Source organism: Alexandromys fortis, unplaced genomic scaffold (genome assembly GCF_014885135.2).
Source record: "Alexandromys fortis isolate MF-2015 unplaced genomic scaffold, M_Fortis_MF-2015_v1.1 scaffold_16, whole genome shotgun sequence".
NCBI classification, from domain to species: domain Eukaryota; kingdom Metazoa; phylum Chordata; class Mammalia; order Rodentia; family Cricetidae; genus Alexandromys; species Alexandromys fortis.
In genome coordinates, this window is record NW_026067893.1 from 9,199,460 (window position 1) to 9,213,776 (window position 14,317).

The window sequence follows — 14,317 nt, forward strand, 5'->3', positions numbered from 1 at the left end:
TATATATTTGTCTGCCTCAATGACTGCTAACAGAAAACAGTATGGCCTTTTCTTTTTCTTCTTTATCTTACTCCTCCAGGAAGCTCCTGAAGTTTGCAGCTTGCATGCTCTATATTTTTCTTTCTAATGCTGATAAAATTATCCGTTAGCTACTCTTTGTGCCGCTTCTTAAGTAATTTTATTAATAAGAATAAGATCCACAAGAGGAAAACTGATTTTATAGTAATGATGATTAGAAATGTTCCAGGTTTTATGTTACAGGACGAAGAACTGGGGTGGACACAAGAATAGAAGCAGGGAAAGTTTATCTATAAAAGAAGATTTAAAGGAGGTAGCTGACTAAAATGAAGAGGTTTAGAAGCTTAAAAGTCCATGCTCAATCAAAAATTGAAGCTTTTTTAATGCTGCACAGCATGAATTTTTTCGTGTCATTTGGATAATGTGGACTTTCTCCCCCAAGTATGTTCTGTTCCATGTAGTTCCACATGTAGCTGCATAATTCGTTAGCATCTTAAATCCCCACGCAGGAGTGCACATTTTCCCATTATAATGACTCCTGGGTTATCTTCCCTCACTCTGGAGAATCTCTGTGCCTGAGCCAGGAGCCATAGCTAACTGTGGGGTTTCTAGCTTTCATCTTTGCCCACTGCTCCCTTTCATGTGCTCATCTGGAAGATTTCACACAGGGTTTTCCAAACCTCATTCTCTTCACTGCTCTCCTGCCTCATCACTGGGACCGTTCTTTCCAGGAAATTATGCTTTAGAGCTGTTTTATTTTCTTGTCAGTGATAAGATATTATTTTGAAAATGATAAATGATTCGTTAGAAAGAGAATAAAAAGTGCATTTAATAGACACAGAGATAAACCTGGGGGAACAGAGTTGCTATGTGGAACTCTGGGAACCCTGAATCCCCAGCCTCCTTTCAAGTAGGAACAAGAAGATATCTGATCCGCATGGTTTTGTAAATTCCTATGTGACTTTCCCATAGAGGTCCTAGATGACAGCTTTGCCACCAAACTATAGTAAAAAGCATTGTTCCACATCTTGAAGAAGGAAAAGCCAAAATTACGACAGGCAAATCAAAAACAAAACAAATAAAAGATCACATTCAGCTGGTAGATAAGAACAGGGGTTATTAGCAGAGCAATATCTTCCTCAAACAAAGGAAGCATGGGGAAGTTGTACACATTTCTATAGGGTTTGACTCATTCCTGAGCATTCTATTTTAAAAGTAGGAAGCACATGATTAAAAGATTAGAGTGACAGGCAGGAATACCTTTAGTATGCACATGTTGTATCAGAGTATCAGCTGAAAATAAAGCCCCCAACCCTTCAGAGATATATTAACAGAGGACTCTGCCTCTGTAGGTGTCTACCTCACTCTGTGTATAGCCAAAACTTTGGTATCCAACAGTGGTGGACAGTAACCAAGTGTTTCCTCAGATGATTAAATTCATGTATGAATGGGCTACGTACTTGTCTGTTTTAGCACCGGTTTCCGCATGTGTAATATGGAAAGCAATGGAACCACTTTTATACACCTCATGCATACATTCTAGACATACAATGTTTTTTGATAAAGGCAAAGAAAATTATGTGAAAACACACATTATAATGCGTGCACTGAAGCAGTGTTGCGTTCTAAAAGATGAACAAGGCAAGTTGAAGTGTAGTTATGATTTCTGCCCTCATCACACAGCTAACCAAGCTAAAAGAAATTATCAGATGTATTTTACATTTTATACCCTCACATTGCTGGGGTAATTGCAAAGAATTTTCAAAGAAATCTGTTCAGCAAGTTGGGACAGCACTGCAACAGTATGCTCAGGTGCAGTGAACACACAGTATCTACCCCTGTTACGTAGGCACAGGGATGCACCCATGTATATTTGGTAATGAGTGATAGATAGGTTTCAGAAGTAGCTTCATGAAGCCTGTTCCTTCTGCAGTGGCTTGTTTATACAGGTGCATAGCAGAATAGGCACTTGAAATAAAACATCAGAAGTATACTACTTCTGTTCCATCCACTTTGATTTTTCCATGATGAATTTTGTTTAGGGTGTCTCCCAGAATCTTAGATGTAACATTTCTTTGAAGAGAAATCTTTAACCCTGCTTAAATCTGAAATTTGCCTCTAGGCATAATTTCTATCATTTAACCTATTAGGCCAATGCTATTCCTTTCTCTATTCTATACGAAAGACATTTGCTCCAGCTAACAGGATCTACTTTCTGCCACATATATAAACATGCTTGTAAATGCTCCAACCTGCTTAGTTTATCTCTAGGCTTGCAATGTCTTCTCCTTCATCGAGTCCAGGGAATTTGTATTTATGGTTAAAAAGCTTTTCCCACAGCCAGGCGGTGGTGGCTCTCGCCTTTAATCCCAGCACCTGGGAGGCACAGGCAGGCAGATCTCTGTGAGTTCGAGGCCAGCCTGGGCTATAAGAGTTAGTTCCAAGACAGGCCCCAAAAGCTTTTCCCACATAGGACTCTTCCCTATATCATGCTTCACTCTTTCTCTTTTGAACTATAAGTACAGATTATTAACACAATATGTTGGATAGCCTGGTCATAAGCAGAGTCTTTTTCATGAAGTTAATATCCATTTGTTCCTCACTGCTGCCTCTTGCCAGTTGCTTAATGCACGGATGGATTCAGGCATGGATGAGCTATTTCTTCTTGTTGGCCCCTACCTATATATTCTGACATTCAAAATACGGAGGAACTTGGTCCTGCCTCAAGTTGGTATCCCAGATCTTGTTGACTCCACCAAGAAGGCCTTACTCTCTCTAAGGAGTGGATGGGTGGTGGAAAAAGGAGAGGTACGGGGTGGGAGAAGGAGAGGGAAGGGTAACTGGGGTTGGCATGTAAAATGAAAAGCAACTTTTAAAAATAAAAATAATGTAAATTAAATAAATTAATAGTTACATAAATAAATAAAAGAAAAAACTAGAAATAAAAAACTTTAAAATTGAGCAATATTTGTTAATATGTTAAAATTTGAAAACTAGAAACTTTAATTTTCATGGCAACATGATTGATTTAGTTCAACCATGTTCACATTATATTGACAGTTACCAATAGCACCTGTAGATGACATTGTTCTGGAAGGATCCTCTGTGTGTGTGTGTGTGTGTGTGTATGTGTGTGTGTGTGTGTGTGTGTGTAAAGTATATTTAAGAAAGAGTACAAAGTCCTAAAATCAGAATTGTTTAGACCTGTTTCAAAATGGAAGTTCTTTACAACTGTTCTCAAGTAAATGCTTTCCATAAAGTGTATAACCATCTTTAAATAACTCCATCTGGTACAAATTCTTCTCCTTCCTCAACCTCAGCCATGCCCACCATGTCTAGCTGTTTCACTCTCTAATTTCTGGTGAAGATAGAATATTTTCATAAGGCTCTTTCATGTCACTTCCAATTCAATGCATTCCTGTTCTAAGAAATAAATGTTTTGAATTTTATGGGCAGATAGTACAGAACTGCCTAGAGCACAGAGTTAAGCAGTAACAAAGCCTATTGTTTGCAAATGAAGTATATTCTACATCCAATTGGCCAAATAAGGCACATTTATCTTTAAGAAATGTAGGAGGAGATGCCCCTTCTGGTTGAAGGATCTGCAAAGTCATATTAAAGGAGGGCATTCCAGAAGGATTCACATAAGTAAGTTGAAAGTTATTCCTAAATCTCCACAAGTTCCAAGTTTAAAAAAAAAAAAAGGGATCTACATCCCTCTCTCCTCACTAACCCCTGCTACTATTTTGCTGTTTGCTTTTGTTTGCTAAAAATAAAAACCTTTCTTATCTTTTCCTATATTGATTGCATTCAGTAATTATGGCAAAAAAGAGTTAATATTTAACAAATGATTGAAATATGTTAGGCACAACCCAAAACACCTTTATTGCATTTCCTTTTTATATGATAATACTGCTAATACTCCTACTTCATATGCAAGAAACCAAGACTCAGAAAAGATAGTCATCTTTTTCAAAATATGGAAGAATGAAATTGTAGCAGAACTGAGACTCCAGTGTAACTATTGAACTAGTGATTTTTTTCCTCTCCCTCTGCCCCCCCCCCGCCATATATTAGACTCTGATAACAGTTTTTCCCTCCATCTTCTCTCAGTCCCTCCTCTCCACTTCCCTCTCCCCTGGATCCATTCCTCCTCTGTCTCTTCAGAAAAGAACAGGAATCCCAGATATATCTACTAAACATGGCCTAACAAACTGCATTAAGACCAGGTACATACCCTTATTTCAAGCCTGGATCAGACAGTCCATTAGGAGGAAAAAGTTTCCAAAAACAGACAGAAGTGTCAGAGATAGTCCCCATTCCCACTGTTAGGAACAGCCCACAATAACATCAAGCTACACAACCATAACATATATGCAGAGGACCTAGTTCAGACCCTTACAGGTTCCCTCCATCTCTGCAAACCCCTATGAGCCCAGGTTCCTTGATTCTGTGACCAATTTTCTCAATGTGTCCTTGACCCCTCTGACCTTTACAATCCTTCATCTCCTTCATGATTCTTCAAGTTCATCCTGACGCTGTCTGTGGTTTTCTGTATCTGCTACTATCAGTTGTTAGATGAAGTCCCTCTCTGAAGATGAGGATGCTAGGCTCTGGTCCAAGAGCACAACAGAATATTATTTTATTGTCTTTACCTTTGCTGGTCACATTTGATTCTGTCTAATGTCTCTGGTTCCTGGCCCTCCAGACCTCCAGGTATCTTATCTTTAATGCCTTGCCATGGTAGATGTCATAAGTAGATTTGCTTATTTTTTTTTCTTTTAAGTTATTCTTTTTTCTTATATTTTTAATTTGTGTGCTTGTTTTCTTGTTTTCTTTTTCTTTGGTGACCCTATTGATTACACTGAGGGCTTAACACACACAGCAAATACCCTGATAGTAAGTTACATTTTCAACTCTTTGTTTGAAATTTTAGAGCTGAAAATGTTATATAATTCACTTACAAAATCACCTTTGGATGGCTCACCACTTCCATTGTCATCTAGATGAGCATCTAAGTCTGAGACCTCTCCAGTACAGTTGGCAAGCACTTACCTAATTACAGTTGTAACCCTTCCAGTAATGAGGAGATAACAGCCATATGAGAAAGTCAAGGCTTGCTGATTCCAGGATGGAAAGAAGACATCTTAACTGGTAGAGAGGGTAGAGAGGGTGGGAGACAGAGAGAGAATTTCTTCTTGCTCAGTAGACATCCTAATTCTCCTGTTTGAGATAATGCAGTAACTATTGTGTAACTCTTATCAGACTAACAATTCTTTTCTCAGAAAGTGCAGAAAGTGATACAACTGCCAAAATGAACTAAAAGTGCTAGCTAATTATCACATAAACCTGAACATGTCTGCATGAATAGGGAGCTGGAGTCAAAACCATGAGTAGTCAGGAAGCATGAGAGGCACTGATCCTATCTCTGACTTACTGTACACATACATCATTAGAGTGTAGATGTTGGATTCCTTTTGTAAGACTGCTGAGGTAAATGTTAGTTTATAAAAATGAAATTACATACTTACTTTTAGATAAAAATTGACAAAATCTATTTCATAGGCCATTTCTTTACTGTTGGTTCCCAAAGATATTAATTTTGTATTTACCCTTAGGGTATAGGAAACTGGAGGTCCTGATAGGAAATCTATAAAATTCATTAGCCTGTTAAAAGATATGGCAATACAACAATAGAAATAAATAAAGCATTAGTTAAACGTAACTATCAATGATCTGCTTCCCTATAAAATATTTCGTTAATTACCATTGGAACTAGTGGCCGAGAAATCATGGGCCACTATTGACAATTGCTCAAGTTGTATTCTAGATGAATCCAGGACACTGTTTCCTTAGCTCGGTGTAGCTGTTATTACAATTTTCCAGCAGATGGCAACACAGTTTCTCAAGGAAGGGATGTGTTCTTCCCCATACATCACCCTTTGAGATGGTAGGAAAATATCATCCGGCATCTCAGAAGCCATACCCTTCACTGCCACTTAGGAAAAGTCTGCAAACTAAGACATTGCTCTTCTGGGGTAAAAAGCCCACTTACATTCCTTTAGGGTTTTCAAAGAACATAAAATTGGTGTTCCAGGAAGCATTAACTTCAATTGCCCTTGGTTAGCTCAATACCTTCAACTGGAGGCATATTCTACTCCCTGAATAGCTCCTTATCTTTAACTAGAAGCAATGAAATTCTGTCTACCAATGTAGATAATATAGACAATGTAGGTAACTATACCTGCCATTCCTCTCACACATAATTGAGATGCTTAAATGCACTGAGCTGACCCAAACTAATTGGTAAAGATGTATAGACCATACATAACATAGAAACATAAAGTTTCCTAACAAAACTTTCAGCTTCACCGTTAGAAACAAGGTCACAGACTCTAATCTATAAGCAGCAGATGTACACTAGCTGTTAGGCTATAAAAACTCAGTGCTGTAGGGATAGCCCAAAGCCCTTAGAGGGCATGTTGGCCTCAGGCTAATGTTTACATATAAATCTGGCTAATAGGAACCCACTGCCCCTTCTGCTTTCCTGTTCTCTGCGGGAACCTGTGGTCCTGTAAGTCTATTTCCCCATTAAAGCTGTATATATTATTACAATCTGTCTACATTCATTTACGCCGATACACAGTGCCACCATTTTTAATGCTTTTTATTTTGTCCAACTCCAAGAACAGGAACTGGAAAAGCTCATTTTGGCTTAAGCAGCTACCATAGGATCTTCCCATGGCGGGCACTAGAGAGTAACTTGCAGGCCAGAGTGGCGGTAGGAGGTCTTTCCTTGCTGATTTGCTTCTGGTCCTTGTTTTGTTTGGGTTCTGCTGCTGCCTCTAAACTAGCAGTATTGGTATAGCAACATCCCTCCATTTTAGTACCAGCAGTTCATCCTAAAATGTGGTTAGTGTTTGTTTGTAGATTGGGTGGGGATTTCAAAATAAGCCTGCCTACTCCCACTTAAAGATCCCCACAGAACTCTCATTCTCTTCTCTGACAGTCCGTGCTGTACCTTCACTGGCCCTTTGGCAGACATTGCTTTCAGAGAGTTATTTCCTAGTTTTCTTTGGGCCAAGAGTTGACTTCTCTTGCCATTTCCTTGCTGTCTTAGTATTCTTTTCCTGTATCCTGCTACTTCTTTACCCTGAAAACTTACCTTTGCTTGTTTGTATGTTTTATAGTTTTGTTTGTTTGCTTGCTTGCTTTTTGATGGAGTTGAAGAATGAATATAGTTTTCCTTAGTTGTGATAAGAGATAAAATAGATATAAATATTGTAACTGTAATTCTTGCTTGATAACTGTTTTGTTATATGTAATTTTACTATGTTAAAGTTAAAGCCTTTCTTTTTTGTTTAAACAGAAAAAGGGGGAAATGATGGAGGTGGGTCTTGTATCTTATCTGTTGATTTCATTGGTAAAGAATAAAGAAACTGCCTCGGCCCTCATAGGACAGAAAATTAGGTAGGCGGAGAAAACAGAACAGGATGCTGGGAAAAAGAAGCTGAGTCAGGGAGTCGCCATGATTCTCTCACTCCAGACAGACGCAGGTTAAGATCCTCTCTGGTAAGCCAGCTCATGGGCTACACAGAATATTAGAAATGGGTTAGAACAATATGTAAGAGCTAGCCAATAAGAAACTGGACCTAGCCGGGCCAGGCAGTGTTTGAAAGAATACAGTTTCCGTGTAATTATTTCGGGCATAAGCTAGCCATGCGGGCGGCCGGGTGCCAGGGACGCAGCCCTGCTGCTCCTAACTTCAACAATTAATACCACTGTCTGGTGTCCAATTGTGTGCTCCTCACTGATTCTTAATTCAGGAATTTAAATTAGACTTGTCAGGCAGTGAGGGCACAGCCCTTAATCCCAGCACAGCACCCCGAAAACAGAGGCAAGCGAATCTTTGAGTTCAAGGCCAGCATAATCTACAGAGTGAGTATAGCCAGGGTTACACAGAGAAACCCTGCCCCCCCAAAAGATAAAAAAAAATCAGACTTGCTATTCCCTCAAATATTCTTTTTTTTATCTTTTTACCTCAGCATGCTACAAAAGACCCTCAAATATTCTAATACTATTCCCTCACATGCTCTTTTTCTTTCATATTTATATATTGATCCCTTTATTTACCAGTTTGTCTTATTTAGCCTAATTTTTCATATGCACCTTGATTTAACTTGCACAGTACTTTGAGTATGATACCATTATTGCAAATTCTTACATCCCTTGCTTGCTGCATTTTTGTCTTTATTGAATTATGCTACTCTTTTGCTTGATTTGCTTGCTTCTACCTAATACTTGAATCCAAAGATTGTTTCACTTTCACTTCTGTCTTATGATAATACAAATCTCAAATATCTCAAATTGCAGCAGCAACAGAAGAAAATAGAGCTCTCTGTAGAGCTCACAATTGAGAAGAAATAGGAGGAAGTTGTACATATGTCACTAGACCATGCAAAACCTGACTCAGCTATGTTTATGATTGCAAGGAATTCTTGTGAGCCCGATGGTGGCCGGTTCCCAAAATTTTCACAAGAAAACAGAAATCCTGATTCCTATGTATTGAATTTAAATGTTCATAGCTAATTGGAAAAGAATATTAAATATTGAGCTGGCAGGTTCTCTGCCAACCAAACAATATTCATCTGTGAGTCACATTTTAACAAGTGCCTGCCAAGGTTGTTTTTTGCCATCCAACTCCTGTTTCTATCAGCCAAATTTTCATGCATGATCTCGTTAGAGCCTAAGGAGGGTAAATAACATTACCACCAAGGAGAAATCCCAGTTACAGACAGAAGCCCTGGATCACATTTCAAACTCTGATACAAGAAAGAGCTATATTGAAGAGTATTCTCTATTACAAAAACCATTTAGGAAAAGAGGGCTCTTGAATGTTTTAGAGGAATAGAGGCAGCATTGAAAGAAAATCCTTCAATTTATTATTCCAAAGTCACTTGAAAAGAAAGGGCTTTTCTTCCCATATAAAAACTCCAAAATAGAAATCTATTCTATTTTCCTTTTCTTGAGAGAATTATCTGTTCCCCTCACTCCTTTACTCTCTACCTAACCTCTGTGATTCTACATATTTTAGCTTGATTATTGTTGACTTAACAACTATTACAAATACATAACCATATTTTTTTTTAATTTTTGGGTCTTGGTCATTTCACTCAACATGTTTTTTTCTAGTTTCATACATTTACCTTAGAATTTCATTATATCATTTTTAATGGGTGAATAAAATTTGATTACACTAAGTTTCCTATTTTCTTTACCTATTCATCCACTGAGTGTCATTGAGGCTGCTTCTAATGTCTAACTATTATTTATAAGAAAATAATTCACAAGGCAATACAAGAATATTTGTAGCAGGATGGAGCATCCTTTGGCTACATGTTCAAGAGTGGTACAGCTGGATCTGAGGTATTATTAATTTCCATCTTCCTGAAGAACCACTACACTCATTTCTGTAGTGGCTGTACAAGTTGGTACTCCCACCAATACAAGATGAGTGTCCCCCTTACTCTCCATACTCACTAGCATGAATTGGTATTGTTTTTTATTCATCGTAGCAATTCTGACTGTGTGAGCGAAATCTCAAACAAATTTGTTTTGCATTTCCCTGATGACCATATCAAACATTTCTTTAAGTGTTTGTCAGCTATGTAAGCTTCCTAGTTTGAGAATTCTCTGATTAAATCTGTACACTATTTTTAAATTGGGTTGTTTGTTTTCTTAATATATAATTTTTGAATTCTTTATGTATTTGGATATTAGGCGTCTATTAGATGTGCAGTTAGTAAAAAAAAAATTCTTCCCCACATTTTGTAGACTATGGCTTTGTACAAATAATGATGTCATTTTTTGTGCAACAGTTTTTCAGTTCCATAAGATCACATCTATTCATTGTTAATCTTTGTGCCTGAGCTATTGATGTTCTGTTTAAAAAGTTTTTCCTATGCTAATAATTTTTTTTGAAAAAAAAAAACACAAAAAGATAGAAATTAAAAGCAGAGGTCTGGGTACATGAACATATTCCCACACATATATACAGACTGAATTTCCACACCCCACAAACAGGCTTAATTTACAAAGATGAGGTATACATTTCTTAGTGTGTATATCAGTGGTTCACTAGTTAAAATGTTAAGTTAGAATACTGTAGTAACATTTCAGAACTACTCTGGTTTGATCCCATTAAACAAAGAAGACATTCCAAATAAGCAAATTCTTCTACAGCAAAGACTCTTCCCACTTTTTTTATTTTGACATCATAGTTCCATAAATTGAAAGTGGAAGATTGCTGCTCAATAAAAGCCATTTCATATATATAATATACAGAAGTTATTTTAAAAGTCTGTCATATAACAGATTCATTTGATGCTACCAAAAACTTACGATACAAATAAATGACTACAAAGGAAATCATCACTAAACTAAGACACACAGGAACTATTCTTTTCAGGGGAAAAAAATCCAAATAATCTCTACCATGTTCAAGGAATCAAGTCCATCAGTTAAAGTGTGCATTATCATATTCTCTTAAAGCAGGACTCCTCCGAATCTTTCAATTTATAAATGTTCAGGCATAATTCTGTCTGTACATTCAGGAACAATCATATTCTGATTACATAAAAAGTTTTCATCGTGCAAAAAAGCCTAAGTTAATAGTTTTCTAAGGTCTAAAGTCAAATGAACTATTAGCAATTTCCTGACCAAGCTGTCAATCAGATGCACAGAGATCAGGCTGCTTAGCTGTCCTGCTGTGGTATGGATACTTCATTTATTTCCTTCATGTTTCAAACTAGCAGATGTCAAAGTGAGAATTCATTACTGCAGCAAATGACAGAATATGAGAGAAGTCTCTCATGTCCAGAACCTATGCTAATAATTTTACGGCAACCCAAATTTCTCTTTTATCAGGTTCAGTGTATGTGGATTTATGTTGAGGCCCTTGGCCCATTTGGAATTGAGTTTTTCTGGGTAATATGTAGGGATTTATTTGCATTCTTTTACATGAAGCCATTCATTTTCACTAGCACCATTTGTTGAAGATGCTGTATTTATTCCAAAGTATACTTCCAGCTTCTTCATAAAAACCTGGTGTCCACAGGTGTGTAGATATATCTGTGTCTTCAATTCCATTTCATTGATCACTGTGCCTGTTTTCATGCCAAATCATGCAATGATAACCCTGTAGTAGAACTTGATATTGGGGATGGCAATACCTACTACTATTATGTTGTTATTCAGGACTGTTTTTGTTATTTCGTGGTGTGTGTGTGTGTGTGTGCATATTTTTGTGTTTTTCAATATGAAGCTGAAAATTGTCCCTTTAGATATATGAAGAACAGTGTTGGAATTTTGATTGTGATTTTATCGAATCTGCAGATTGCTTTTGGTTGAAGGTCAATTTTTACTATGTTAATCCTATGATCGATGAGTATACGAGACCTTTCCATCCTCTGACATCTACCTCATTCTTTCTTCAACCTCTTAAAGTTTTTATTATACAAGTCTTTCACTTGCTTGGTTAGAATTGCCGCCATAGTGTTTTATGTGAAGCTTTTGTAAAAGGTGTTGCTTCCCTGATTTGTTTCTCAGAAATTTGCTATTTGTATATAGAAACGTTCCAGATATCTGTGAGTTAATTTTATACCCGACTATTTTGCTGAAAGCGTCTATCAGTTATAGTTTCTTAGTGAAACTTTAAGTTTTGCTTATGTATACTATTATACCATCTGGAAATAAAGATGCTTTGGTTTCTTCCTATTCAATTTTTATTTTCTTTATCTTATTCAGTTGCCTTATTGCTGTAGCTAAGGCTTCAAGTATTTAACTGAAAAAATGTGGAGAGAGTGGACAAGACTGTCTTCTTCTTGATTTTAGTAGAAAGACTTTGCATTTTTCGATTTAGGCATATGTTTTGTGTTCTTGCTCTAAATTACCCTTACTAGGATTGAAGATATCCCTTGAATCATTAATCTCACTAAGACTTGTAAAAGGGGTGTTGGATTTTGTGAAATCTTGTCTGCATCTAATGTGATGATCTTGTTGTTTTTATCTTTTAGTATATCTGTATGGTGCATTATATTTTTTGATTTGCTCATATTAAATCATCCTACATCTCTGGGATGAAGGCCACTTGGTCATGGTGGATGATCTTTTTGGTGTGTTTTTCTATTTGGTTTGCAAGTACTTTAATTGAATACTTTTTACATCTATGTTCATAAGGGAAAGTTGGGCTTTAATGTAGTTTTAGTATCAGACTAACTGTGGCCATGTAAAAAGAACTGACCCAAGATTTTCCTGTTTCAATGGGTTAATTTGAGAAGTATTGGCCTTAATACTTTAATGATTTTTTGGTAAAATTTTGTTCTGAATCCTTCTGCTCTGGCCGTTTTTATTATAGGACAACTTACAATGGTTGCTTCTATTTCATTAGGATAGATCTGTTTAAATTGTTTGTTAGATCTTCATTCAACTTTGGTATATGATATGTATTTAGAAAATTGTCCATTTCTTTCAGACTTTCCAATTTAGTGGCATACAGATTTTCAAAGCTGGTCCTAACATTTTGTAAATGTTTATGTTATCTATTGTTATATACCCTTTCTTTCATTTCTAATTTTGTTAATTTGTATATTCTCTCTACATATTTTAGTTTGGATAAGTTAAATCTGTTAAATCGGATGAAACCAATATTATTGATTTTCTCAAGGAACAAATGCTTTGTTTCATTGACTGTTCTTTATTAATTTTTTCATGCTTGATTCAAGTTTATTGATTTAAGTCCTAAGTTTGGTTATTTCTTGCAATCTCCTCTGTTGATGTGATTTTTTCTTGTTGTTCTAGTGCTTTCAACTGTACTACTAAGATATTAGTTACTATGAGATCTCTCCATTTTTCTGTGATAAGCACTTAGTAATATGCACTTGCCTCTTAGAACTGTCTTCATTGTATCTTATAAGTTTGGAGAAGTATATAACTATATAAGTATAGTCGTTAAATTTAGAAAGTCTTTAATTTATTTTCTAGTTTCTGTCTTGACCCATTTTCCATTAGGCAGTGAGTTGCTCAGTTTCCATGAGTTTGTAATCTTTCCATTGTTTCTGTTCATGTTGATAACCAGCTTTAACCTGTAGTTGTCTGTTAGAACGTGGGGAATTATTTCAATTTTCTTTTATCTGTTGCAGTTTTCTTTGTGTCCAATTATGAAATGAGTTTTGGAGAATGCTTCATAAAGTGCTGAGAAGAAGGTATATTCTTTATTGTTTGCTTAAAAATCTTCCATAAATATGTTAGGTTTATTTGGTTTATGATGTCAGTTAGCTTCGCTATTTGTCTAGTTTTTTATTGATTGCTTGTCTATTAGTAAGCATAAAATTTTGAAGTCTCCCACTATCATTGTGTGAATTTTGATTTGTGGTCTAACTGTAGTTGTGCTTCTTTTATGAATTAGATTGCCCTTGTTTCCCATGCTAGATGTTAAGATAGCACTGTTTCTTTGGTGAATTTTTCCTCAGATGGCTCTGTAATATCTCTTCTGATTATTTTTGTTTTGTAATTCATGTTGTCAGATAATGCAATGGCTACAACAGCTTGTTTCTTAGGTCCATCTGCTTGAAAGATCTTTTCCCATTCTTTTACCCTTAAGTAATATCTATCCTTGATGTCTCCATTGAAAACTAAGGTATTGTTCCAAAAAAGTTTGTGTTTATATGCCATTGGATATTCTTCCCTTGAAGATTTTAAAGTTCTTCTGTGTTCTCTATACTTGGCGTTTTGATTATTATATGCCAAGGGAACTTTCTTTACTGGTCCAGTCTATTTAGTGTGAATATTCTTCTTATACTCTGATAGGTATCTCCTTTAGGTTATGGAAATTTCTTCTATGATTTTATTGAAAATATTTCTTGATCCTTTTACCTGAATTTTTTCTCCTTCCTCTATTTCTGCTGTTCTTGAATTTGGTCTTCTCTGTTTCAGATTTCCTGGATGTTTTGTTGTTTTAGTCTAGAATTGTGTGTGTGTAAGTAAAATACATTTTCTTTTACCAGTTTATCCATTTTCCTATCATGTCTTCAGTGCTTGAGACTTTGTTTTCCATTTTTTGTATTATGTTGGTGAGGTATATCTCTGAGGTTCCTGATCATATTCATAATTTTTTTATTCCCCAATTTCCCTCAGTTTTGGCTTTAATTATTGATTCTATTTATATTTTTAGGTCTTGAATTCTTTTATTCATTTTCTTCCCATGTTTGTGTTTTCCTAGATGGCTTTAAGGGATTTATTA